Source organism: Ahaetulla prasina, chromosome 10 (assembly GCF_028640845.1).
Source record: "Ahaetulla prasina isolate Xishuangbanna chromosome 10, ASM2864084v1, whole genome shotgun sequence".
Classification (NCBI taxonomy): Eukaryota; Metazoa; Chordata; class Lepidosauria; order Squamata; family Colubridae; genus Ahaetulla; species Ahaetulla prasina.
In genome coordinates this window covers 4,563,169-4,590,716 of record NC_080548.1, presented here as the reverse complement: position 1 = coordinate 4,590,716, position 27,548 = coordinate 4,563,169, and positions in this window count along the sequence as shown.

Genomic DNA, 27,548 nt, shown 5'->3' with positions numbered 1-27,548 from the left:
TCTTATTTTGGTGATAAATGTCTGTGATTTGTTGATCCACCAGAGACTGACACCAAGGTAATATGTGTCAGCAGAAATTCCAAATATACTTCTAGGCATGTATTTAAAACACCTTCTGGAGCAGTGTTTCTGAACTGGGGGATTCTGGGAGTTGAAGTCCAGACCTTTTAAAGTGACCAAAGTTCAGAAATAATATTTTGGCAGGACATAGTGTATCATGGCTTAATGACCTCTTCTCAAATGCAGAGAAATCAAGTGGGCCTCATAACTTTATATAAATGTTATAATCATAACATAGATTAGTAAATAGTGTCATTGATTAGTGTGGTATTAATTACCAGCAAATAACAATTAATTCAACATTGAATACCAACAAATAAGAAGTACTCAACTATACATCTACAGAACAAATCCACCATGTCAGGCAAAACCCCAAACACTCCTCTACGAAACACCCACGAAAGAAAGATATCTCTACCAGTGATGACCCAAATGATTCCTGCCCATGCTTTAAATGTTCTGAAACTATCAATAATAACGAGGATATCATTAAATGCCACCTATGTGACAATTACACCCATCCCACCTGCTTAAAATTAACCCAAAACATAGCAAATCTCCTACAAGCGTCAGCTACATTTCTTTGTCTATGTCCATCACTGGCGGCGAGGTGGGATCTCGAGGCTAAGGAGCACCAGAACCGAGCTGAAGCACAAAAGAACCGAACCCAGCAAACACAGGGCAGAAAAGCAGAGATGGCTAGTTACACTCCGCCCGCACCGTTTGACCCGGCTAGAGAGAAATGGGGAACGTATATGACCCGTTTCGAAAGCTTTCTAAAGCCAACGAACTGCAAGGAGTTCCAGACAACCGCAAAGGGCATACTTCTTGAGCCACTGCGGTCCGAGGTCATCGACATCGCGGAAGCCCTGGCAGAGCCAACGCCGTTACAATCGGTATCGTGGCAAACTCTGCAAACCCTGCTAAAACCATTTCGCGCCAACGCCGTCCAAATCGTGCGGCGTTTTGAATTTGGAGGCGCCGACAGCTAGAGGCGAATCCATAGGCGACTACATGGCCGCCCTGCGGAAAGCCTCCAAAGACTGTGGGTACCGAGACCTGGACGAGGTGCTGCTGGAGCAACTCATCAGGGTCGAGACATGCGTTTGCGGGCGGCTGCTATCGAAAAGCAATCTGGCGCTGGCAAACGCCTGGGCGAAGCCAGAGCGCATGAAATGTCACCCAAGCGGCGGAGACACTGCAAAAGCCTCTCACACCAAAGGCGAGCACAAAGTCAACCCCGGTGCACCAAGAAGAGATCCAAACCGAATCTGACGGTGAGGATGAGGAAGGGTCTGCCGAACGAGAAGCGGCCAAAGAGACCGGGGCGAATCACGGAAGTTGCGGAGGTCAACACCAGCGCCAACGCTGCAAGTTCAAGGACGCAACATGTCGGCGGTGCGAGAAGAAAGGGCACCTAGCTCAAGTCTGTCGAGCTCCCCAACCTTCCGCCGAAAATTCAAATCGGCCAATCAGGCCAGGATCGGCAAGGCGACCGCGATTGGCTCAAACAAAAAGCGGATTCAAACCAAACGACTGTGGTCATAGGCGCGCCTCAACCCCGGTGGAGAAGAAGATCTTCACCAAACCCAAAATAGAAGGAGTACGGTGCCGACTCAAGTGGACACGGGTCAGCGATCACCATCATGTCCTGGGACACTTTGGCGGTCACTGCCGTCAGTCGAGCGCCACCTGCAAACACAACGGCTACGAGTCCACGACTACCAAGGGAATCGCATCCCTGTTCGAGGACCACCTCCGTCCGAGTCGAGTACGGACCACACAAGAAGACCCTGCCCATCACGATCGTCGAAGGGACCCTGCCTAGTTTGTTGGGACTAGACTGGTTTCGTGCACTGGGCATGGGAGTGACTGGCATCTACAGAAGTGACTGTAACCTGAAAGACATACTCATGAACGAGTTCGAAGATGTCTTCAAGGACTGCCTGGGCAAGTACAAGGGGACCCCTATTTCCTTCAACTTAGACCCCCAGGTAGCCCCATTAGGTTAAAGGCAAGGAGAGTCCCTTTTGCCCTTAAACCTAAAATTGACAAGGAGCTAGATAAGCTCATAAATCAGGGGATTTTGGTGCCAGTCGATCACGCAAAGTGGGAGACGCCAATCGTCACCCCAGTAAAACCAGATGGGTCAATTAGAATCTGCGCTGACTACAAGGCGACGCTAAACAAAGCCTTACAGAAAAGCGCTTACCCAGTTCCCGTGGTGCAACACTTGCTGCACTCTTTGGGGCAAGGGCAAGTCTTTGCAAAGTTAGACTTGGCTCAAGCCTACCAACAACTGCCCGTAGACGCCAACACAGCCGAAGCCCAAACGATTGTAACTCACAGGGGGGCCTTCAAGTGTACCCGATTACAATTTGGGGTGAGTGTGGCACCAGGGCTGTTCAAAATTTAATGGAACGACTTCTGCAAGGGCTCCCAGGGTAGTTCCCTACTTGATGATGTATTGATATCAGCCGAAAACGTAGAGGAATTGGGGAGCGTTGAGAAAGTTCTGGGCATTTTCGGTCAGCGGACTAAAGGTTAAAGTGAACAAATGCCAGATAGGGGTAGAATCAAGATTCTTGGGCTACGGAATAGACAAGAAAGGAATTCACCCCACTGAGAGCAAGGTCAAGGCAATCAGAAAGGCTCCAGCGCCCAAAAACAAAACAGAGCTACAGGCATTCCTAGGGCTAGTGAATTTTTACGCGGTATTTTTAAAAAACAAAGCGACCGTTGCTGAACCGCTGCATAGGCTTCTAGGAAAAATACTGTTTGGTCTTGGGGAAAGTCGGAAATAGGGCTTTGAAGCAGTAAAAACCTGCTCTCGGCGATAGCCTGCTCATCCAGTATCATAGCTCATTGCCCTAGTGCTGGTTGCGATGCCTCCCTTACGGGTGGGGCTGTACTCAGCCACAGACTTCCAAACGGCACAGAAGCCCCTATAGCCTTCTACTCCAGAACGATGTCCTCCCCAGAGAGGAACTATAGCCAGTTAGATAAAGAAGCACTAGCCATTGTGTCAGGGGTAAAAAATTCCACGAATATGTTTTTGGGAGACTTTGAAATTGTGACTGACCACAGACCGCTACTAGGAATACTGGCTGGCGACCGCCCAACGCCTGTGGCACTTTCGCCACGATTGACCCGATGGACTATTTTCTTAGCCGCTTATTCTACAAGCTGCAGCATCGACCAGGAAAAGAAGTGGGGCATGCGGACGCGTTAAGCAGATGCCCACTACCAGGGGCGATCGAAGACCCCACTCCGGGGACGCCCATCCTGCTGATTGACTCTTTGGACTCTGGCCCAGTCACGTCTAAGGAAGTGGCTCGGGCATCATACCGGGACATTATGTTAAGGACTGTACTCGGTTGGGTACAAGAGGGTGGCCGCTGCGCGGGAGCGTTTAAGGAATTTGTAAAAAAACGTGATGAGCTCTCGGCTCAAGGGGGGTGCCTGTTATGGGGTGATCGTGTGGTAATCCCGGATAAATTAAGGGGAAAGGTATTGGACCTCCTCCACGAGGGTCACCCAGGGATCGTAAGGATGAAGGGGCTAGCAAGAAGCTATGTGTGGTGGCCACTCATGGACTCAGAGATTGCTGAGAGGGTAGGGAAATGCCAGGCTTGCCAAGAGTCCAGACCTCTACCCCCAACGGCCCCAGTCAGGGAATGGGAAAAACCCCAAGGGCCCTGGTCAAGAATCCACATTGATTTTGCTGGCCCTTTCCACGGCCAAACCTTCCTAGTGGTTGTCGACGCATTCTCTAAATGGTTGGAGATCATACTCATGAAATCCACTACGGCCGAGGCAGTAATCGCAGCCCTGCGCCACCTATTCGCAACCCACGGGTTGCCTGACACTCTGGTGTCCGACAACGGCCCGCAATTCACGGCAGCCCAGTTTGAGAATACTTGGCAGAGGAGGGCATCCGACATGCCCTCTCTGCGCCTTTCCACCCTGCGTCGAATGGCCTTGCAGGCGTTCCGTCCGGGCGCTAAGGAGGCATTGTCCAGGCTCAAGCCAGGTGACTGGCAAACAAAGATAGATTTCTTTCTGGCCGTTCAGCACAGAACCCCAAGCACTGCTACAGGCAGAAGCCCAGCCGAATTATTGATGGACGGAAGCTCCGGTGCCCACTTGACCGCTTGAATCCCCATTACACACCAGAGGGTTACAAGGGGAACTAGAAAACGAGAGAAATGGGCATAGGCGATCGAGTGTCCCTGCAACTATGGGGACGGCCCAAGTTGGCTCGCAGGGCAAATCATAAAAGCAACCGTCCAAAGTCATACTTGGTCGAGTTACAAGACAACCGAGTATGGGCGCCACATAGATCAGATAAGGAAACGAATAGCTGAACAACCCGAGCTAAATGAGACAGATCATGACCACTCCTTATTTGAACCCACAGCTGACCATAACCGGGAGGCGCAAGACTTAGCTGAGGTCCCGGAGGTCCAGCGACGCCATCAGGTTCCCGATGGATACAGCAGGAAAACTCAAAAGTAATCCAAGGCCGGAGGGCCAAGAAAAAGAGTCTGCAAGTAATCCAGGGCCCGATGGCCTAGAGAAAGAGCTGGGAGGAGAAAACAGCCCTCCGACCAGCTCAAACACCACCCAGGACTGAACCGCGCAGGTCCGAAAGAATTAGGAGACGCCCAGGTTATTTGCGTGACTACGTCGAAAAATAACATGTAAATAATATGTAAATAGTGGTAAAGTGTTTTCTGGGAGGGGAGGAGTGTTATGTATCTTTAAATATTTAGGCGGGAAACAAGCACGTTGCTGATTGGTTGAAGCCGCCGGTTAAACAGTATATAAAGGGTTGTTTTTCCCCAGCCAGGTTGCTGGGTTCACCATATATTAAAGAGCTGTTGTCACTACCCTGGTCTCCAGCCTCGTTACTTCCCGAACTTAACATTTTCCAAGCACATTTCCTTTGAAGCTGGGCAGATCCATCTGAAGAGGCTTCCCCATAGGACAGCTGTCCAATACCCCCATCATTTAGTGCTGCAGCTACAAAAAGGGGGCTTGTTTTTTAAAGAGATGTTTGGCTGCAACAGTGGTGGAGAGTGTCATCCTTGACAAATGGGGTCTTGATGCTCTCTGAGTTTGGTTGTTTTCTTGCAGAAGTTTCATTACCCTACTATATAGCATCATCAGTGCTAGAAGGGAAAAGCACAAACCTCTCTCCCTTCTAGCTCTGATGATGTTACCTAGCAATAGCACTTATATATCACTTCTTAGTGCTTTAGGGCACTCTCTGGGTGGTTTACAAATGTCAGCATATTGCGCCCAACAATCTGGGTCCTCATTTTACCAATCTCGGAAGGATGGAAGTCTGAGTCAATCCTGACCTGGTCAGGATTGAACTCCTGGCTGAGAGCAGAGTTAACCTGCAATACTTCATTCTAAGCACTGTGTTACCACAGCTATCTAGTTAGGTAATGAAACATCTGCAAGGAAAAACACTCAAGAGAGTACCAAGGGAGTACCCCACAATTCAACCCTGAACTACAAATATTCTCTTATTTTGGTGATAAATGTCTGTGATTTGTTGATCCACCAGAGACTGACACCAAGGTAATATGTGTCAGCAGAAATTCCAAATATACTTCTAGGCATGTATTTAAAACACCTTCTGGAGCAGTGTTTCTGAACTGGGGGATTCTGGGAGTTGAAGTCCAGACCTTTTAAAGTGACCAAAGTTCAGAAATAATATTTTGGCAGGACATAGTGTATCATGGCTTAATGACCTCTTCTCAAATGCAGAGAAATCAAGTGGGCCTCATAACTTTATATAAATTTTATATAAATAAATATAAATTTTAAAATTATAAATAAATTTATATAAATGTTATAATCATAACATAGATTAGTAAATAGTGTCATTGATTAGTGTGGTATTAATTACCAGCAAATATATTAATTAATCAATACTAGCAAATAACAATTAATTCAACATTGAATACCAACAAATAAGAAGTACTCAACTATACATCTACAGAACAAATCCACCATGTCAGGCAAAAACCCCAAACACTCCTCTACGAAACACCCACGAAAGAAAGATATCTCTACCAGTGATGACCCAAATGATTCCTGCCCATGCTTTAAATGTTCTGAAACTATCAATAATAACGAGGATATCATTAAATGCCACCTATGTGACAATTACACCCATCCCACCTGCTTAAAATTAACCCAAAACATAGCAAATCTCCTACAAGCGTCAGCTACATTTCTTTGTCTATGTCCATCATGTTTACCTAAGCTGGACAATCAAAGTGTCCTGTCTGATAGAGTCAAAACCATTGAAACATCCATTGTCACCATAGAAGCACGCTTAGTAGCACATTTTGAAGCAAGTTTAAAAAGCATGTCTAACATCTCTTGAAAAAAAAAATGCAGTACAGATAAGTAAATACCTAACAGCTCCAAATCCTACCTCAATACAACAACCACTACCACAACTACAACTAACCACCAACCTAGCAAATAATACCAGTTCAACAAACTGACCTTCCCCCCAGTTTGCGTCAAATATCTGACCTTCGGACCTTTCGTCGGGAATTAAAAACTTATTTATTCATCCAAGCGGGACTGGACTGATTTTTTAGATTTTTTAAATTTCTAAATTTTAAAATTTTAAATTTTTTATATTTCCTGTAATTTTATGTGGGGTATTTTAGGTTGGTCAATTCGACGGTTTTAATTCGGCCACTATTGAATAGGTATTTTAAATTGATTTTTAACTGTGTATATTTATTGTTTTATCTTGGCTGTACATCGCCCTGAGTCCTTTGGGAGAAGGGCGGTATAAAAGTTTAATAAATAAATAAATAAATAAATAAATAAAATAATATCTCCTTACTCATCAAAGACGCCATTGAGCATGAACAAAAACGTCCAAATGCTATTTTATTTGGCCTGGATGACACCAACAAATCTGATGACATCAGTAAGGTTCACAACATTATAAGCAACTCCCATACACCAAACATCTCCCCTGAAGAAATCATCAAAATTTCCAGAGATGGCCCTGAGTACAAATACAATGACGGCTTGGTGGCCCCACAATTTTGTAGAGTCATTTGCAAGAATGAGTCCAGCAAACGCATATTCATTCATACAATAAACTCCATTGCTAAAACCAACACCAACCATAACAAACTTCGCTCACAGCCTGACTTATCTATACTGCAAAGAATCTGCTCCCATGAACTCCGCTCGGAACTTAAAAGACCAAGGAGAGACTGACTTATACATTAACTACCATGCCGACTGTATCAAAAGTAAGTCCCGCAACCCACATCCTAACATTCAACCCTTCATCATCCAACCCATCATCCCCAAAACTAGGCACGCATGCTCCTAACTTCCTCAATACCAATTGCTACTGACCTTAAATGCAACTACTTAATGCAAGAAGCCTCGTAAATAAAATACCTGAATTCCTTTTCTTACTAAATATGACTATATTTGACATTATAATTGTCTATGAAACGTGGCTTGATCAACTAGTAACTAACAACACTAGACTCAACAACTCTCTAGATCTCATTTTCTGCAACAGTTTAAACTCAATTTATGGACTACAAATAAAAGAACCCTTTTCCAACAGTGACCACAGCATGATTGACTTTTGTCTCAACATCATAATGATGGGATCCCCAGTTATAACTTTTAAAAAGCCAACTATGATCTCATAGACAATGAACTCTCATCTCTTGATTGGAAAATTCTATTCACTGGCTGTAATACTGCTAAAGACCATTATAACAATTTTTTGCTCGAAGTCAAAAGAATCACCAAAACCAAAACCAGATAAAACAAATTACCCGTAACAGTAAGGAAGTTCCAATCCAAAAAAAAATCTCTTTGGAGAAAAAACAAAATAAATTATGTAGCTAACTTTAAAAGCCGCTACAAAAACTTATGCCACCAGATAAAGACTGACTGCACCAATTATCACATCAAACAAGAGGATAACCTCCTGTGCACAAAATCCACCCATTCCTTCTATAATTTTGTAAACAACAAACTTAAAGACTCAAGATCCATCCCAACCCTAAAAGGAGTAAACGATAAAGACTGTAATGATGAAACCATTAAAGCCAACCTCTTTAATACATTCTTCAGCTCAGTCTTTGTTAACAGCAACAGCACATACCCAATATTTCCCAGTTGTACCACAAATAATTACAATGATTACAACGATCTAATACATATGTCACTTTTACAGAAGACAATGTTGAAAAGGCACTAGCCAGTCAAAACCATTTCTATCTATTGGATCTGATGGACTATGTGCTTACTTCTTAAAAAAGCTTTCCACTGCAATAGCCGAACCTCTAAGCATAATCTTTGAAAAATCTTTCAGGACCAGTTCCTTGCCCAACCAATGTTCACTAGCCATGGTCATCCCTATCTTCAAAAAAGGAGACCCCAGCCTAGTTGAAAATTACAGACCAATATCTTTATGTTATATCACCTGCAAAGTCATGGAATCAATCATTAACCAATCCATTACCCTCCACCTAGAGACAAACAACCTACTCTCCAGCAAACAATTTGGTTTCAGAAAAAAATTATCCTGTAATCTGCAACTACTACACCACAAAAACATATGAACTACACATCTTGATCAGGGCAAAGCAATAGACATAATTTACATAGATTTCTGTAAAGCCTTGATTCAGTGGTACACGACAAACTACTTCTAAACTAAAATCTTACGCATTTCTGGACTCTTGCATATATGGATAGCTGCCTTCCTGTCAAACATGTGGTCAAAATAGGAAGCACTCTATCAATAGATACAAACTTAAGGTAAACCGCTCCAAATTAGACTGCAGAAAATATGGCTTCAGCAACAAAGTGGTCAATGCCTGGAATGCTCTACCTGACTTTGTGATTTCTTCCCCAAACCCCCAAAACTTTAACCTTAGATTATCTACTTTTGACCTCACCTAAGAGGTCTGTAAGGGGCGTGCATAAGTGCACCAACATGCCTATCATCCCTTTCCTAATGTCCCCATTTATTCGTATCCATTTCATGTATTCATAATCATGTTTATACTTTTATCCGTTATCTTTATATATGCTTGACAAGTAAATAAATAAATAAATAAAAAATAAATAAAAAATAAAACTGTATGAGCTTCATTGTTGAATTGATGCAGGGGAATCCATGCAGATGAATCAAAATCTGTAAGACAGTGGGTGCAACAACATGAACACACATGTACAAAAGGGGCAGGCTTCTCTTATGATGCCCCGCCCACCACCTTACCGATTCTGAGGCCCCTTTCTGAGGGGATCCTGGCCGGGATCAAGCCACTTTCCAGGGGATCCTGGCAGGGAAACTGAAGATGTATTCGTTGTGCTTTTCTGCAGAGCGTCATGCCAAGCCCTCTTCTCCAGCTCTTTTGAATCACGTCGCCCTTGAAACTTATCTTTCCTCAAATGAAACCTTGTTCAACATTTCTATCTCCCAAACCAGAGCAGAGTTAACGTTATCTTCCAAACTGAATGGGTGGGAAAAAACTCACTGGTGAGAGAAGCATGTTGGGAAACAGCACCTTTGTTGTCCTGAAAAGCAAATCTGGCCTTGTGCTTTGGGCTTTGACACAAACAATGAGATTAATTCCACAACTCGAAATATATTACCTGAAGGTGACAGCCTCTGAAATGAAATGCAGGGCTGCTTTACATGAGACAGCAGGAAGCTTTCAAAGTGAGTCAGACAATGATCTACTATTTTACCTGCCTCATCGCCTTAAAATGGATCACTCTAAACTAGGTTAATCCCCGGCTCATAATTGCATGGCGCAATTGATAGGGGGAGTGAAGCAAACTGCTTGCTAAAATAGGAACCTGCTTGAGACACTTTTTCATTCCTTGAATTGGCCAAGACAGGCAGGCTGCCTTGGGAAGAGGTGTTGTTTGTGCAGGAATCTTCTGGCAGAGGAACTCAACGTGGTGCCCAGATCTCTCCTACGTCTGCAGAAACGTTTCTGGTGCCTCCCAATCTCCACCTAATTTAAATGTCTAGATATTTGCTTTAGGTTTTTTTTAAAAAAAATCAAGCATTAAACAAGACGCTGCCCAGCTGAAAAGGGAAGCATCAATTTTCAACGTAATCTTTATTTCCGAGAACATTATTCTTAGAAACTAAAATAACCACAGCACATGGGACTTTCTGGGGAAATCAGCCTCCCTGTTCAGTAAACAAATAAAGAAAAACCTGGCAAGAAACATTCTAGAAAGGGCAAAAAAACAAAAAAGCTTTGGAATGAGTGCAGAGGTGTCTACAGGGTGTGGTCAAAAAAAGCCAGGATAATGGTGCACCATCTGTCCTTTATGTGCACATTATATTTGTTTATTCAATTTCCACACCACCCATCTCACTTAAAGGACTCTGGGCAGTTTACAAGAGGGTAATAAAATAGAAACACCTGACTAAAAGCACCGATAAAAACATGTTAAAACATAAATTAGAAGTTAAAGTCAAAATCAAAATGAAAAGTTCAGAAAGCTAAAAAAGGTAACTAGGGAGAAGGAATGCCCTCAAACTACCAGCCATCCCCAGGGTTGCATCATACTCTTCAGCCCCCAAGAAAATTGTCAGGACTAGATCTTAACTACCTTCCAGAAAACCAGAAGAAGGGGATCTTGCCTCATCTCTGGGAATAAGGTGTTCCAAAGGGCAGGGGCAACAGCAGAGAAGGCCCTCCTCCTAGACCAGGGGTGTCAAACTCAAGGCCTGCGGGCCAGATTAGGCCCGTGGGGTGCTTAAATCTGGTCCACAGAGCAATAGCAAAGGACTGCTCACGGTGCCTCTGCCAGCCAAAACAGGGCACGGGGTGGTGGTGCCTGGATGGCCTCCTGCAGCACTCTGCCAGCCAAAACGAGGCGGGGGAGGGGCTGCCTGCACCCCCCCCCCCATGCCCTGTTGTGCCTGATGAAGTGTTGCAGGAGGAGGCCAGCCCATCTCCCTCACCCCCCCCAGCCAGCCCGCAAACTACAATGCTGATCCAGTCCTCGAAGAAATCTACTTTGACACCCCTGTCCTAGACAAATAAGCATAAATGTTCATTTTTTTAAAATACCAAATCTTGCAGACACCTGGATGAAAGTATGAATTGGAAGAAGCTTCACTCAGGAAAGCAGGAGTGGACATTTCTCATCTCCATATTATAACATCTTAAGAAGCCCTTGGTCAACCAGATCTCCAATTTAAGACTGAAAGCACAATAACCTCATCCTTCATAAAATCCATTTCAAGGATGATGGGAATTGCAATCTAGAGGCTTAGGCTAGGGACAGGTTGTCTGAGATCAAGGTAAAGCCAAGGTTCAACCATAGGTTTGTAAACCCATGACTGGTGCACCATTCTTAAGTCCAGATCAGACTAAGGAAAATGGTCTGGGGTTTCTGGAAGCCAGTTTGATTCAGCTAATGTAGACCCAGCCCAAAAAGCAGATACTGGTGAGGTCTGTATAATGAGTGTTTGGAGGCTGCATTTTCATGGAGACCCACACACAGTGGCAATATTTGGTTCTGACTTATTTTAAAAATGGGAAGCTTTTGTCTCCCCAATTTTTCACTAATCTTGGCTATTTTTGCCCATTTTTATAGTTGCCTAGGTTCACCTTGCAGCAGGAATGTTCTGGGCATGTCTGTAGTGGGTGTCAAGAGAAGCCAGGTGGCAGCCATTACCACGTGATGAAAGTCCACACAGATCACCCAAAGACACTTTGGGGTGGGCCCAAGTCAGGGAGGTGCAGTATCCAAGACATCTCTTGGTTGAGGGTAGCTAGACTGAAAGAGAGCATCTTCTGAAGAGTATCTGGCCTTTGCAATCGTGTATATTGTGTGTTGTAACTTTGAGCAGTCACTAAGTGACCGGTCATCAATCAAGGACTATTGTACTATTTCTTGCTTATTGGCTCAGTATATATATATCTCTCTCTCTCCCCCTCCCTCTCTCCCTCTTTTCATCCCCCTCTCCATCCCCTCCCCTCCCCCCCTCTCTCTTGGTAGTCCTTTCATTTATTTATTGAAAAAAAATATTTATGACAATTTTCACACTTATGACAATTGCAGCATCCCTGTGGTCATGTGATCAAAATTCAGATGCTTGGAATTGACATGTTAGTTGCCGTGTCCTGGGGTCATGTGTTCACCTTTTGTGATCTTCTGTCAAGCAAAATCAATGGGGAAGCCAGATTCACTTAACAACTATGTTACTAACAAATTGTTCACTTAACAACTGTGGCAAGAAATGTTGTAAAATGGACCAAAACTCACTTAACAACTGTCTTGCTTAGCAACAGAAATTCTGGGCTCAATTATGGTTGTAAGTCAAGGACTACCTGTATTAGCTTGACCTGGGGCTCACTGGAACAGCTCCCCTACAAAACTAACTAAAGTGGAAGAATAATATCCATAGAAGATTTTGCTCTCCCGCCAAATTTAGCAAAAGTGTGTTTCCTTCCAGGTTGAAATGTCTTCTTTCCAGAAAAACAGAAGATTTACTCTCAATCTCTCAAAAAGTCCCTCCTTTCTAAACAAGCAAGTGACAGCTTCACAGAGGACTTTCAGTTTTGTTTTGTGAAGGGGGATTTTAATCTCTGGTCAGGAGAAATTTCAGCTGGAAAGTTATAAACAATGCAGAATCTTAGTCTGAGGTCTGTGCAAATCCTGGAACAGCATAAAACAGGGTTTCTAAACCTTGGCAATTTTAAAGACTATGCTGGCTGAAAAATTCTAGGAGTTGAAGTCCATGCATCTTAGAATTGCCAAGTTTTGGAAAACCTGGCATAAAGGCTGTGAGTCAAAAAGTCCATTTTTTCATCCTCCCCATTTCTTTTTCTAAATCCCAGAAGGCCAACTATAGCTATTTGAGTGAGGAAACTGCACTCTGCATATGCTCAGTGGCTCTCTTCTGTCTTTGTAAAGAAAAATCAGGATTTCACACCACCTCAAAACTGATAACCCAGAAGCCTCCGGTGTCCACAGGGGATGAGATCTACCCCTTTTTATATGCATTGTACATAAAAAGAGATGGGGTTTTAAACACATGGCTGCACCTGCCATTTTGACTCTTTTGAAACTCCCCCCTCTGAAAAAGCAAAAAACAAACAAACAACCCTTTGCGCTTATATAGCTAAAGTGGAACCAGAATGCCAATTTATGGAGTAACATAGGGTAAAACCCGTGAGGGTAAAAAAAAAAGGTGTGTTTTGTTTTGAGAAGCAGCAGTGCAAAGGTTAATCACTTTGACACCGGGAGCCCAACTAATTAGGCTTTAAAATTAACAGCCCATTACCATAAAATGTGGTAATTTGGTGGGGGAAAATGTGGGGTAGAGGCATTTCTGCTGGTTCCAGCTTTGCCTAAGCAAAAGCACAGCCTGCATTCTAACTTCCTACAATCTGAGCCTTGACGGTTCAGCATAGGAAAGTACAGTCTCCCGCACCAGCAGAATCTGGGTCTTTTCCATGATGCATATCTTATTTATTTATTTATTTATTTAGAGAATTTATATGCCCGCCCATTCACTGTCAGGCAGCTTATAAAAAATAATTTCACAAGAGGGACCCACAAAAGGGTTGCCGAGGAGTCCTGAATACTCAGAGTAATACTAATACTAACCTTTGCTGCATCACCACCCCCAGTTGATGTGCAGGTGGGAACAACAGATGTGATACTGACCAGATTACCATCATCTGATTCTAGGAGGAACAGAACCAACTTCCACTGAACACCATTGGCTCCATGCAGTCAGACTTCATGCATTGCATTGACGTGAGCCCACCCCCACCCCACTCTGCTTTTCAGGAGTTCTAGAATTGCTCACAGCAGTAAAGGTGGGCTGGCTTTGAACAAGACAAGAGAGGCAGGTGACATACCAAAGCCAGGAATGAAGCTTCCCTGTCCTGGCACCTCTGCCAATATCAATGTCAGCGAGGAGACCTGGGGCTGCAAGTCCCACCTCTTTGGAAGGGAGTCAGTTCAGAAAAAGATCTCAAGAACTTTGGCTAAACCAGGGTGCTTCCTGGCCCATTTCTGGAGCTGATCCAGTGCAAAAGAGCAGATTACGCTGGTTGGGAATTCGTCCATCAGCAGCCCTAGATGACAAACAGAAGACTTGCTGGTGCTCTGATCTTATGCCTGTCCTGGATGGAGTCTTAGCATCATCTATGGTAAGCACTGAGAGACCATTCCAGCCCTAAACACTCAGTATGTTCTTTCAGCAGGGATTCTTCTAGAGGCCTCCCTAAGAAAGGACAATACCTTAAATCCCTGTTGTCCAAATCTTGTGGTTATTTCTTTTTGTGTTGCCTGATGGTTCTGGGGCATATAATAGTGAGGTTCTTAGGGAAGACTAAGGACAGCCATCTTCATCCTCAGCCACAAAAGCTGCCAGAAGGACAGGAGTTCGGCAGCACCTTTCTTCTTAGCATGTCAAGTTAAAAGGCAGAAGCTTTTGTGAGCAATAGTTTCTTCTGATTTTAGTGTCCATCACAGGACAGTTGTGGGGAGAAATTGGAGGGCAGATATCAACCTAGCAAATACCTAAAATATGTGGACCTGCATTTTCAAATAGATGGGGAGGGAAGGGAAGGGTAGGGAAGGAGGGAGGGAGGAATAAATGTGGAATAAGGAAAGGAAAAGAAAGGGAGGGAGGGGAGGGAGGGAGGGAGGAAGGAAGGAAGGAAGGAAGGAAGGAAGAAAATGTCTTGCATAGACAAGTGCCTCGAAGGTTGCTTCTGAGATGGCTCATTCATCCTCCTGCCTGGTTTCCCAAAAAGGACCCAGACCTGGCTACCTGCTCCCTTCCTCACCTCTGTGTTCCGCAGCATGTACCACCCTTAGTGGGAGGATTCTATCTCTGCCTTTCCTCTCCTCTCCCCCACATCCTCCTTTCTCAGCACAGGCCAGCTTTCTCTCTCCCCCACCCTCCCCCTGCTTTTCTGGGGCCATCAGATGCTGCTGAAAAGAAACAATGCCGGGCATTGTCTCTGCTGGAGCACAGGCTTCAAACTCCAGTAGGGCAACAAAAAGACACATTGACTCAGAGGGAGAAAGGGTCCCATAGATTGTAGTGTCACATTTGGGATGGGGGGATGGGGGGGAGAGGCCTGTCTTGGTGGACAGAACATCAGAGGATTATTTTCTCTGGCCGCAGATGCTCAGAGCCGGATCGCTGGAAACATCCTCCTGTTTTCCTGGATGAGTGATCCCCAACGGGATAAAAACAGAGGCTGCCATTTTAACAGAGTTCACATAACTTGCCAGTATGGACTAAAATGAGGTTGGGGGTCGGGGGGATTGATACGTTGTGTGAATCAGGCTACCGGGTTAAACCATGACACGAGTCGGTTCTTTGGTACATGTCATGTGAAGACAGTAACTGTTTGCTAATCTGGATTTTGAATGTGCACACAACTGGTGCAGCTGGTATAGCTTAATCTGAGAAGGCGGTTAGGGCTGTCCCTCACTCCCCCTGGGCACAGCATGATGGTATCCCAAGGCAATAACTCTCTCTTCTGACCATGGGATGTGGCCCTCTCAGCCTCAGGTCACAGCAAGACAATTTAGTCATCTTTTAGAAGTTTAATTTTCAAATGGGTTTTTTTTATTTTCTCCCAATGCACTTTTGTGGATGATGCAGGAACGGACAAAATTTTGCTAGTTCCTACTGACTGCTGTGGGCCAACTGCCTCCTCTTTATGGCCATTTTAGATCTAATGGGCAGAGGAGGGTTGAGACATCACAGCTGAAACAAGTGGAGAACATCTATTTGGTGCCTTTGCAAAACCATGGATATTATCTGCAGGCCAGAATGACTACATCAGGGGATGTCAATGTTTAGAACTAAGGGGCATCTAGCTTCTTGATTTCACTGATAGCCGAGACCTTTCTCTAAGTTAGAGCTGAAGACAAGAATCATGTCTGGAATATGGCACAAATCCTCCCTTTTCACCCAAACATTGCTCAGAATCTGTCTTCACAGATAACTGATGACTTCCAATATATTTTTGGAGGGGTGGAGGGGGGTGGACAAAGCTTCTTTAAGAAGTTCACCAGAAGGTTCTAGTTTACTCATCGCTTTGGCTGACTAGATATTTTGTCTCTGGACCTTAGCTGGCCCACTGCCTCTGATCTCCTACTGCAGGGTTTCCCAACCTTGGGAATTTTAAAATGCGTGAACATCAACTCCCAGAAGTTGCCAAGGTTGGTACAACGTGTCCTACTGAGATGTACACCAAGTCTGATCCAAGCACTTCTTGGTCACACAAGGTGACACCGAAGCCCATCAAGGCTGACAGCCCACAAGAGTTCCATGCCATGTGACATCATTTGATAGGCAATGGAGATATCTCTCTCTCTGTTTGTTATTAAATGTACTAAGTATCACACATCTCTCCCCAGAGGTCCTTAACGAAACACCATCTGCCTCTCCTTGGTGTTGTGTTGGTTTTTTTAAGGAATTAATTTTTTTAAATTTTTTTGGTGTTTGGTGACCCAGGCCAAATGTCCACTACCAGTTCGTCTGAACTGGTCCGAACCGGTTGGGTTTCACCCCTGGTCCTTGGTGCTCTCCATGATTGGTTGTTGTCTTGTAGATAGGAGGAATTGATGGAGATTGGAGGTTCAGGTTAGAGCAATGAGAGCTCAAGAATCTGTTGTTGCATTTACTTGTTACTGTTTTATAGTTTCCTCCATTTGTCAATCATTTATACTGCTCCAAGAACTGTTTAACTCAACCCTGTTTTTTCTGGTTGGATAAGAAAATCCTGATATTCAAGGTTATCAATAGAGGCCAAGAACAAGGGACGAAGAAGTCTTATGGCTCCAATCAAGATTAGTCCCATCTCTGGAAGTAAAATTATCAAGTCATAACTTTTCGTGTGATACAGAAAATTATTGCATAAATGGAGAATAATTTTAGCAATTGTATTTAATTAACCAGATCAACTTTTAATTAAACTAGATTAACTTTAATTTTTCTCCTGGTCATGCTCACTGTTTGGAGTGTGGCCACTGCATGCCATTAGAAGGTCAAGTGTGGTCAAGTCTAAAAGAGATGACACAATCCTGCCCCACAGCAACTGGGAAGCCCACCCACCAGCTGCACTCATGCTTAGCAGATCCCCTTTAAAAGAAAATCTAAGCTCTGCAGTTGCACAACATGGAAAGCTTGGGCAGAACTAAACCTGGTTAGCAGTAGCTGCTTTTTATGTGGTAGTAGGTGGTACTCGGGTCATTTGGTTAGCTTATAGATCAGGGTTTCTTGCAAAGCCAAAAAGTGGATTCATTCCGACCTAGTAAGCAAGTGGTGTGAATCTTATAGCAACGCATCAAAATATGATACCAAAATATGGACTGCCATCTGTCAGAAATGGTATAGGGTCTCCTGCTTTGAGCGGGGGGGTTGGACTAGATGACCTATAAGGTCCCTTCCAACTCTGTTAATCTGTTATGATCTGATGGTCTTCTGTAGCCAAATCCAGCTCCAATTCTGTACCTGAATCTATCACTCCAAAGGTATCCAGCGAAGGGCTGGTGTGCCAAGAGGATTGTCCGGCTGAGCAACTTTCCTCTGCCTTCTTCCAAACTACGGGCATTGCTATGAGGCCCAAGAGCCACCCGTCCCACAGAAAGGATGGGATGCATTGCCATGCTGCAGGAGATGCACCAAGGGGCCCTTGCGTAGCAGCTGTGCCAAAGCCCTGGTGGGAAAAGTGCCATTTGGCCTGAAACGCCTTTTGTTTTCCTTGTCCGTTTCTCTTATAATGAGGCTCTGAAACCAACTCCATCTTCTGTTCTGTGCCTGCCAAAAGCTGACTGTGCAGCCTCAGCCACAGACCTTTTTTTTGTGGGGGGGGGAGGGGGGAAGAGGGCCAGTGGCCAAAGGCCAAGAGACTAATGCTCTCTTGACCCGACTTCCTTCCCTTTGGCTGCCAGCAAGAAGTCAGTCAGTCTCTCTCTCTCTCTCACACACACACATACACTTTCTTTTTATCTCTCTCCCTTTCTTTTTCTTTCTTTTCTTTTTCTTTCTTTCTCTTTCTCTTTCTTTCTCTTTCTTTCTTTCTTGCTCCCTCTTCCTCTTTCTTTCTTTCTTTCTTTCTTTCTTTCTTTCTTTCTTTCTTTCTTTGTGTCTTGTTCTTTCTCACTCTCTCTCCTTCTTTCTCTCTCTGTCTCTCAGGGCTGGCAGCCATCTGGTTATGGGAAGGCAAGTCCATTGGCTACCCAGCGAGTCCAAATCCTGGGAGAGCTTGAGATAAAAACACAAAGCTCAGCCTCCTCCTGCCCCCAGCTTGGGGTTGTTTGCACCAAGGCCCATCTGCCCTGCTGACCCCTAACAAAAAAAGCTGCAGAATGTGGCCTGCTTTCTTAACATGACCCTCTTAGACCTCCTTTTCTCAACCTTTAAGATGAGTGGACTTCAACTCCCAGAATTCTCCAGCCACCATTAAAAGCTCTGAAGCCACAATAGGTTAATAATAATGGCTTCTGGACAAAATGACTCTGGGTTCAGTTGATGTAAGGGATGTCATGATTTAAGGCAATATTTCTCAACCCCTCAGCTGCCTGGGGAATTCTGGGAGTTGAGGTCCACACACTTTTAAATTGCTGAGATTGAGAAACCCTGTTCTAAACCAGGAAGGGAATTAATTCTTTGATTGTCTTCCTTCATTGTTTTCTTTTTCTATTCTTTTTCTATTCTTTTCCCTCTTTCTCTTCTCTGTTTCTTGATTGCTCCTTTCCTTAACTTTGTTTCCTTTAGAAAATACATGAAAAGGGATTGGTTTCATTGACACACCTTGCTAACTGTCTATTGTTCTTCCTTCAACTCTCCTTCCCTAAAGTCTCCCGTCTGTCCAATCCAGTCCAGTGCTAATGTTCATGTACCTGTTTCTTGTGTAATGTGTTCATTGCAAGTGCCCTCTATTTTTATCCACCTCTTGTGTGATATTTTAATTCCAAGCAGGAGGCATCAAAAAGGCCCTTGGCAAGAATGAGTGAACCTCTCTTAGGTTTCAAGGGTTGTTTGTTCTTAACCATTTTTTTCATACTTACTCTCTTTTATTCTTCTTTTACTATTACAGATTAATTTGATCTTGTTTTAAATGTTTAGAATCTTTGAACTGTCCAGACTCATTAGGAGTCAGACAGCATATAACTTTAAAAAAATATCATAAAAAACAGCTACTTCAAATAGAGTTTTTTCCAGAAATATTTGGGATCTTTTGGAAGGATTTATTCTGCCCTTCAGGCACTTCCCTTATTATGGCACTTTTGTTTCAAAGCGCTGCTTAATTAACCTGTGACATTCGTGTCATGATGTCATGAACCATATCATGTCATCATCATTTTGTAGTCCCCAACTAATAATAATTGTGAAGATCACTGGAGCGCAGGACAGATTTGCAAATACACATTGGCAGACTAATCAACCTAATGGTTGTGTCACACAAGAAATGACTACGCACACATTGGAAGCTGCTTTGAAAAGCTGTGTCCTCCTTAAGAAGCCTTGAAGAGAAATGAAGCATCCTGAAGCACCACTGCTCTCCCCCCTTTCCTGCCTCTCCCGGGTGTCCTGGACAAGCTAGTCTTTGTAGTTATAACCTTTGGCAACACAGAGACAGAGCCTTTATGGCCCACCTGCGTCCTCCCTCCTTCCCTCCCTTCCTTTGAGCTGGCCATCAATTGTGTCTTTTGGACGATGCATCCATTGGCATCAATGCTGGATGAAAAGGTTGCTTTCATCTTCTGAATAATGAAGGACAGAGGGAAGGTAGCCAGCTTTCATTTTCCATGCCTCAAATCTCTCTGAAGTCATCACAGTCTTCTTCTCCTTCTGCTTCTCCTCCTCCGTATCCTCCTCCATTATATCATCCCCACCAACTTCTCAACTCCCTTCATCTAGATATAGTGGAACTGCAACTCCCCCAATAAGCAGCATCTATGGATTTGGGCTGGGAACTCTTGGAGTTGCAACCCTAAATGAGCATGAGGCACCAACCTGAAGAAAGACTGATCTGCTTACATAGATAGCAGCTCCCTGGGTTTTCAAGGCATGGGATTATTTCCCAACCTTCTCAGGATATATACAACATTCGAGCTTGAAAAACTGGTGCTCTATTGTACACACGAAAGCTGGTGCTCTGTTACACGCTTCCCCAAGGATCCCAGGACCACAAAGCAAAGCGGATTCCTTGGGCCCGGCAGGAAACTCACTTACAGAAGAATGTTTTTGCCCTTTTCAGGGTGAAGCCTTAAACTGCTTAGCTTGGAAAGTAATTCTATAAGCTATAGTAAATGTTAATGACATTTCAATGCAGATGAAATGAAATCAAATTTCATTTCCCCTCCTGGTACTAAGTTTTGAATGTACCCAATCATACAAAAAGGCCAACAGCCTGAATTTTAGAGGCTTAGTGGGACAGAGCTGGGCTATCATATCTGGACTGCAACAATCCAAATGACCTCAAGATGGCAGCAAAGCTTAACAGGAAATGTTCTTTGCTGCCATCTAGCATCCTTCAAGGCTTTGCAAGCTGGATATGGTTGTCCATTCCAAAAATGACTGCTGCATCTTCCTGTGGCCCTTTCCTGATGATCCGGTAATAAAAGTTGAAGCAGAAGACATGATTTTGCCAGTCTCCTATGCCCAAAGTCGGGGTGGGAGGGGAGGAAGAGAGAGGAAGGGAGAGAGAGAGAGAGAAAAGGATCTTTTTTCTCATGTATATTCAAAGGAGTGGAGCACCAGTTAAAAATGTCACCATAAAGCACAGACAACCAAAACAAACAGATCCCTAATAAAACCTCACAATTAATTTTATAGGGCAGCTTTATGGGCTGCTTTGAGAGCAAGCTCCATTGAGTTCCATTCTGCTGACTTGAGTCTGCTTAAATTCAGCAGAGAAAACAACTTTCACAAAGGTTCTCCCATCAGCTAAAACACAAATAATTGGACAAGAAGGGTTCATCTTTCAGCTGCTATAGTGAGCGGAACTCCACAAGGACCTAATTTCTTCAAAGATCAAGTTCTATGTGGTTACCTGTAGCTATTAGATACCAGTGGATCTGAATTTAATCTAGTTGGGCTTAATCTCCATGGTGAATGGGACATTGACAACTTTTTTTGCCTTGAAACTATATTTAAAGTACAGGTAGTCCTTGACTTTTGAGCACAATTGGAACTTCCATTGCTAAGTGATGCAGTCATTAAGCGAAACATGCCCAATTTTACAACCTTTTTGCTACAGAAATTAAGTGAATCACACCGTCTTTATTGAATCCAGCTTCCCACATTGACTTTGCTTGCCAGAAGTCAGCCAGAACTATATAATGCTCACCTCACTCCAAGATGCTGCATACAGGGTTTGATCTAGTGGTTAAGGCACCAGGTTAGAAAGCAGGAGACTGTGAGTTCAAGTTCTACTTTAGCCATAAAAGCCAGCTGGGTGACTTTGGATCAGTCATTATTTCTCAGCCCAACTCGCTTTCCAAGGTTATAGTTGTGTGGAAAAGAGGAGGAGGAAAGTGTGGGATATATTTGCTGCCTTGAGTTATTTATAAAAATAAATAAAATAAAAATAATAAATACAATAAAAGTGAGATATAACTAATTTGAAAAAGTAAATTCATGCCGGTTGCCATGCACCCCAAATCATAATCACATGACTGCAGGGACATCGCAGTAATTGTAACTGTGAGAACTGGTCATGTCACTTGTTTCAATGCCATAACTCCAATGGGTCACTAAACAAATGGTCACAAAACAAGGACTACCTGTGATACATTAAAACATCTAGCTTCACTTGATTCTTTTCTTTATCCTCTGATTTCTTGTTTCTGTCCAATACTCACAAATAATAAGAGAATGGAGAAAAATTGGTGTATCTGCCAGATCGCTTCTGACTGGAGGGTGAGGGACATACACACAGTGTCCAAGCCATGTTCTGAATTCTACGCTGTGTCCTAATTCAGGACATTTTCAGGCATTGAGACTGTTTCGGCAGCCGTACATGACAGAGCATTTGCTGGTGTGTCACTTGCACAAATGCATTAAAAACATGAGTGTCAGAGCAGCCCACCTTAGCTTTTGATGTAGCAGTTTAGTTTGGAAGTGACTGCTACTGTGCTGGTTTTTATTGGTTTCCCCACCTCTTCTCCTACATGTTGAGTTATTTTCTATTACAACATTACAGTATAGGTAAATCTCAATTTACTAGGACTTGAGCCTATTTGAGCCTGGTAATTAGGCTTCTAATTTGTGTGGGTTATAAAGAGGGTCACTATGTGATGGTACCAGGGGTGAAATTCTACCGGTTCAGACTGGTTTGGGCGAACCGCTAGGAATTATGGGCATCAGTTTGTCAAACCGCTAGTAATTACCCCTCCTTGGCCCCACCCATGCCCAGCCGGTCGCCGCTCACCTCTTCCGGCTGCTCGATATTCCACAGAATTCAATGTTAAATGCAGCGGAGAGAATGCTAACTTTTCTCCCTCCATTCAAAATGGAGCTGTTGCAGCCTGTCCCTTTAAGGTAGTCCCCAGGAGGGAGTGGGAAAGGGGATGGGAAGCAGCTGGAATGGAATTTGGAAAGCAGAAAATGGAATTTCCTGCCTGTCATCCATTCCTCAATCTCAGCACAGACTGAGGGAAGGATGGTACTTTCCTGCCATTCGCGACAAGGAGTGGCTGGGCGGGGAGGGGCCGGGGAGGAGCCCCTCAATGTGAGTGATATTGAGTTGGCAACACTCACCAAGTCACATGACCTCCCCCCAACAAGCCACGCCCACAGAACCGATAGGGGAAATTTTTTAATTTCACCCCTGGATGGTACCTGTTTTTACATCCTTTTCTAAGGTGGTTATTAAGTGAACATCACAGTTAAGCAAATGCTGTGGCTGTTACGCAGACCAATTGTTTATTATGTGCTGGTTTTTGCTAGAAACCAGAAGGAAATTCCAGTTTCTAGCAAACCACTGTAAATCACAGTCACATGACCACAGACCACAACTGATTTGTGGGCCAGTTGCCGAGTGACCAAAATGCAGATACATGACTTTGGGTGGTGAGGTGATATCAGAATTTTGAAACCAGGTCATAAGTAGTTGTGGGGTCACTAAATAACTTCAAATGTTCACTAAGCAACTGGTTGTAAGTCAGGGACTCCCTGTAGTCTCTTTTGGTGTAGACTGGAAAACAGCCTTGGAATTTCCTGGAGGTCTACCGTACCTTTAATAAAAAGGAAACTCTTTCCAAGTGCAATTATAATATAATATTTAAAAAGAAGCAGTAAGAGGGAAAAAAGAACATTACACTCTCTCCTCTCCAGGAGGGAGACCTGATTTAAAAAGAGCATTAAGTGAAGTTAGTTAAGGGGCAATTATCAATTTACTGCAGGTTTGAAAGGAAACTACAGCCACCTATCTCCACAACCCCCATCTCAGACACACCAACAACAGCCAAGCCTCCTACAACTGACCCCATTTCATTGGGTTCACAACCCCTAGTGATCACAGAAAAGGAAGTGCAGGACCTATTTCACAGACAAAAGCCAGGAAAAGCTCCAGGCCCAGACAAGATAACTCCTTCTTGCTTAAAAGTCTGTGCTGACCAATTGGCCCCCATCTTCACCCACATTTTCAATAAATCACTAGAGATGTGCTATGTTCCTTCTTGCTTCAAACGCTCTACCATCATCCCAGTGCCGAAGAAGCCCACCATCAAGGAACTGAATGACTACAGACCAGTTGCTCTAACATCTGTAGTCATGAAAACCTTTGAAAGGCTAGTGCTTTCCTACCTGAAAACCATCACGAATCCGCTCTTAGACCCCTTGCAATTTGCATACCGAGCAAATAGATCAACAGATGATGCTGTTAATATGGCTCTGCACTACATCCTACAACATCTTGAGTCTCCAAAGACCTATGCAAGGGTCCTTTTTGTAGACTTTAGTTCAGCATTCAATACCATCATTCCAGACATTCTTCTAACTAAGCTAAACCAGCTACAGGTACCGGAACAGACTTGTAAGTGGATCACAAGCTTCCTAACAAACAGGAAGCAGCAGGTGAAGCTAAGCAAGATCACATCAAATACCTGTACAATTAGCACAGGGGCGCCCCAAGGCTGTGTGCTCTCCCCACTTCTCTTCTCTCTGTATACCAATGACTGCATCTCCAATGATCCATTTGTTAAGCTACTGAAGTTCGCAGATGACACAACAGTGATTGGTCTCATTCGAGACAATGACGAATCCGCATATAGACGAGAGGTCGAACGACTAGCCTTGTGGTGCAACCAAAACAATCTGGAACTGAACACACTCAAAACCGTAGAAATGGTGGTAGACTTTAGGAAAAACCCTTCCATACTTCCACCTCTCACAATACTTGACAACACAGTATCAACAGTAGAAACCTTCAAATTTCTGGGTTCTATCATATCGCAAGATCTCAAATGGACAGCTAACATCAAAACATCATTAAAAAGGACAACAAAGAATGTTCTTTCTGCGCCAACTCAGTAAGCTCAAACTGCCCAAGGAGCTGCTGATCCAATTCTACAGAGGAATTATTGAGTCTGTCATTTGCACCTCTATAACTGTCTGGTTCGGTTCTGCAACCCAACAAGAAAACACAGACTTCAGAGGATAATTAGAACTGCAGAAAAATAATTGCTACCAACTTGCCTTCCATTGAGGACCTGTATACTGCACGAATCAAGAAGAGGGCCGTGAAAATATTTGCAGATCCTCGCATCCTGGACATAAACTGTTTCAACTCCTACCCTCAAAACGACGCTATAGAGCACTGCACACCAGAACAACTAGACACAAGAACAGTTTTTTCCCGAAGGCCATCACTCTGCTAAACAAATAATTCCCTCAACACTGTCAGACTATTTACTGAATCTGCACTACTATTAATCGTTTCATAGTTCCCATCACCAATCTCTTTCCACTTATGACTGTATGACTATAACTTGTTACTGGCAATCCTTATGATTTATATTGATATATTGATCATCAATTGTGTTGTAAATGTTGTACCTTGATGAACGTATCTTTTCTTTTATGTACACTGAGAGCATATGCACCAAGACAAATTCCTTGTGTGTCCAATCACACTTGGCCAATAAAATTCTATTCTATTCTATCAAATTGTTCACCATTCCGCCTTCTGCCCCAATGGAAGCAGTAAAAAGGGCTAAAGTAGCAAGGAGGAAGCTACTAATTAATCTTGCAAGGGACCTTCACTGATTTGCAAGTACAAAGGACAGAAGACTCTTGGTGATGAAGCCTGCTGGGGATAGGACTATTTTAGGGATTGTGTGAAATAGCTGCTTTAATTCTGCTTCCCAGATAGCAAGAAGCAATGCCTCAAAAATGCTCAAAGATTTTGGAATGAAAGCGGATTCTCTGATCTACAAAAAATGAAAATCTCCACCAAGGTTCTCTTAGTATTTCACATCTGTTCTTAACAGCCCAGCATTGGCTTCTAGGCGGTGTGTGGGTGGGGAATCCGCCCTGCCCCAGGCACAGACTGGAGAAGTGATGGCCTTGCCAAATGCTCTTGAAATACATCATCCCAAGGGCAAGAGGAAAGATCTGTTTGGAAATTTGCCAGAAAGGACTACTAATGGCTCTGAATAATAAAACGGTGCCTGCTTTGAAAAAGGTTAAGACCACCTGTTTTGGAGCCCCTTCAAGCCTTAACTGAGATCACCCAACTTTTTTCAGACTTCTGGAAGATCCTGGGGTAAAAAAAGATGATGATGCTTTAAAAAGCTTAAAGCAACTCTTAAAAACAGCCACACTGTTTTTCAGGCTTGCGGAAAAATTGAAAAGGGCTGGGCTGCACAAAGGTCCAAAAGATTCTTTCTGGATCATTTTGAAGAGTGCATAGCTGCATTAAAAAATACAGAGCAAGTACGATTCACTTAGCAGTGGATTGCTTGTCTTGCATGAGACTTCTCCAAGCATAACTTTCTAGTCATTCCAGGCCACCTGGAAGACACCTGTTAGGAAGGATTGGGCTAGCTAGATGATCCCTGATTCTGGTCAGTTAAATCGACCAAACCAATCTAGCATAAGGGGGCATTAAATATCCTATAGAGCAGGGGTCTCCAACCTTGGTCCCTTTAAGACTTGTGGACTTCAACTCCCAGAGTCCCTCAGCCAGCAAAGCAAAGCTGGCTGAGGAACTCTGGGAGTTGAAGTCCACAAGTCTTAAAGGAACCAAGGTTGGAGACCCCTGCTATAGAGCAGGACTGTCAAACTCCTATCCCATGGGCCGGATGCAACATAAACTGGCCACGCCCAGTTTAGTGAAGGGGGGGAAAATCCCAATATGTCACGTGACGATGCCATGATGATGCGAGTTTGACACCCCTGCTCTAGAGTATCATCCCTCCTGAAGTGAAATTGGTCCCAACCCTGCTAATGTTCCAGAAATTCCTCAGAACTTGTGTTTTGTCAATAACCTTGGGAATCCAAAAAGTGTTTTTCCAAAAGACAACTTTCTTAGCTTTTTCCTTGATAACATTTTGCTTTTCATCCAAGACGTTTCTTCTGGCATAGCTGGCTGGAACATTCTGGGAGTTGAAGTCTATAGGTCGTTGGACATCCCTGAACTAGATTGTTCAGTATATTGTGTGAATGCCAGCAATTGGCAAATTTAAGTAGCTGAGTCAGAAGCCTCCTGCAAAGTTAGCCAAAACTAGGAAACGGGAAGAGAGGAATTTTAGGAACAAGAAATCATGATGAAAGGCTTCAAAAAAATATCTTTCCATGCTACCTACAGTGTAGTTCTAAACAGGAGTAGCCGCAGGGTGGAGGCAAAAAAGTCAAGCTGGCAGCCACGATAGTGGAATTGAAGCTCTACTTGTTTTTTAAGTGCTTTGACCACCATTTCAACCCCTTTTGGCCACCCCTTGCAGACCACTACTGTCCTTCAACACGAGAACCTGGAGCTGGCAGTATCTCATCTCAAAGGGAATTTAGAATTAAACGATGCTTCTTTACTCCACAATGCCAGCCTAAGCATGGTAAGAATTAGAACATGCTCATAAAAAATCCAGGTGCAATGGTTTTAGCATGATGAAGGCCAAGATAAATTGTATTTCGCACACTCAGCAGGATTTTTGAAAAGATCATTAGCTAAGGAGAGCCTCTGCCCCCCCCCAAGCTTTTAATCCAAAATCAAACCAGATTGGGGGGGGCAAGAGAGAACAGTTGGGAGGAGCCATTGTGTTTCTCCACCTCTAGCCTTGCTTTCCTTAACACCCCCCCCCCACTCCTCTTGGGAGACCTGCAGCTTCAATGGGCTGGAATTTGCTCCCCTGTGAGGTCTAATTAGCTAATTCCATTGCTATTTTTAAAATGACACGGAAAACCTCTTTTATTTGTTTGCTAGTTTCCATTCCTCTCTGGA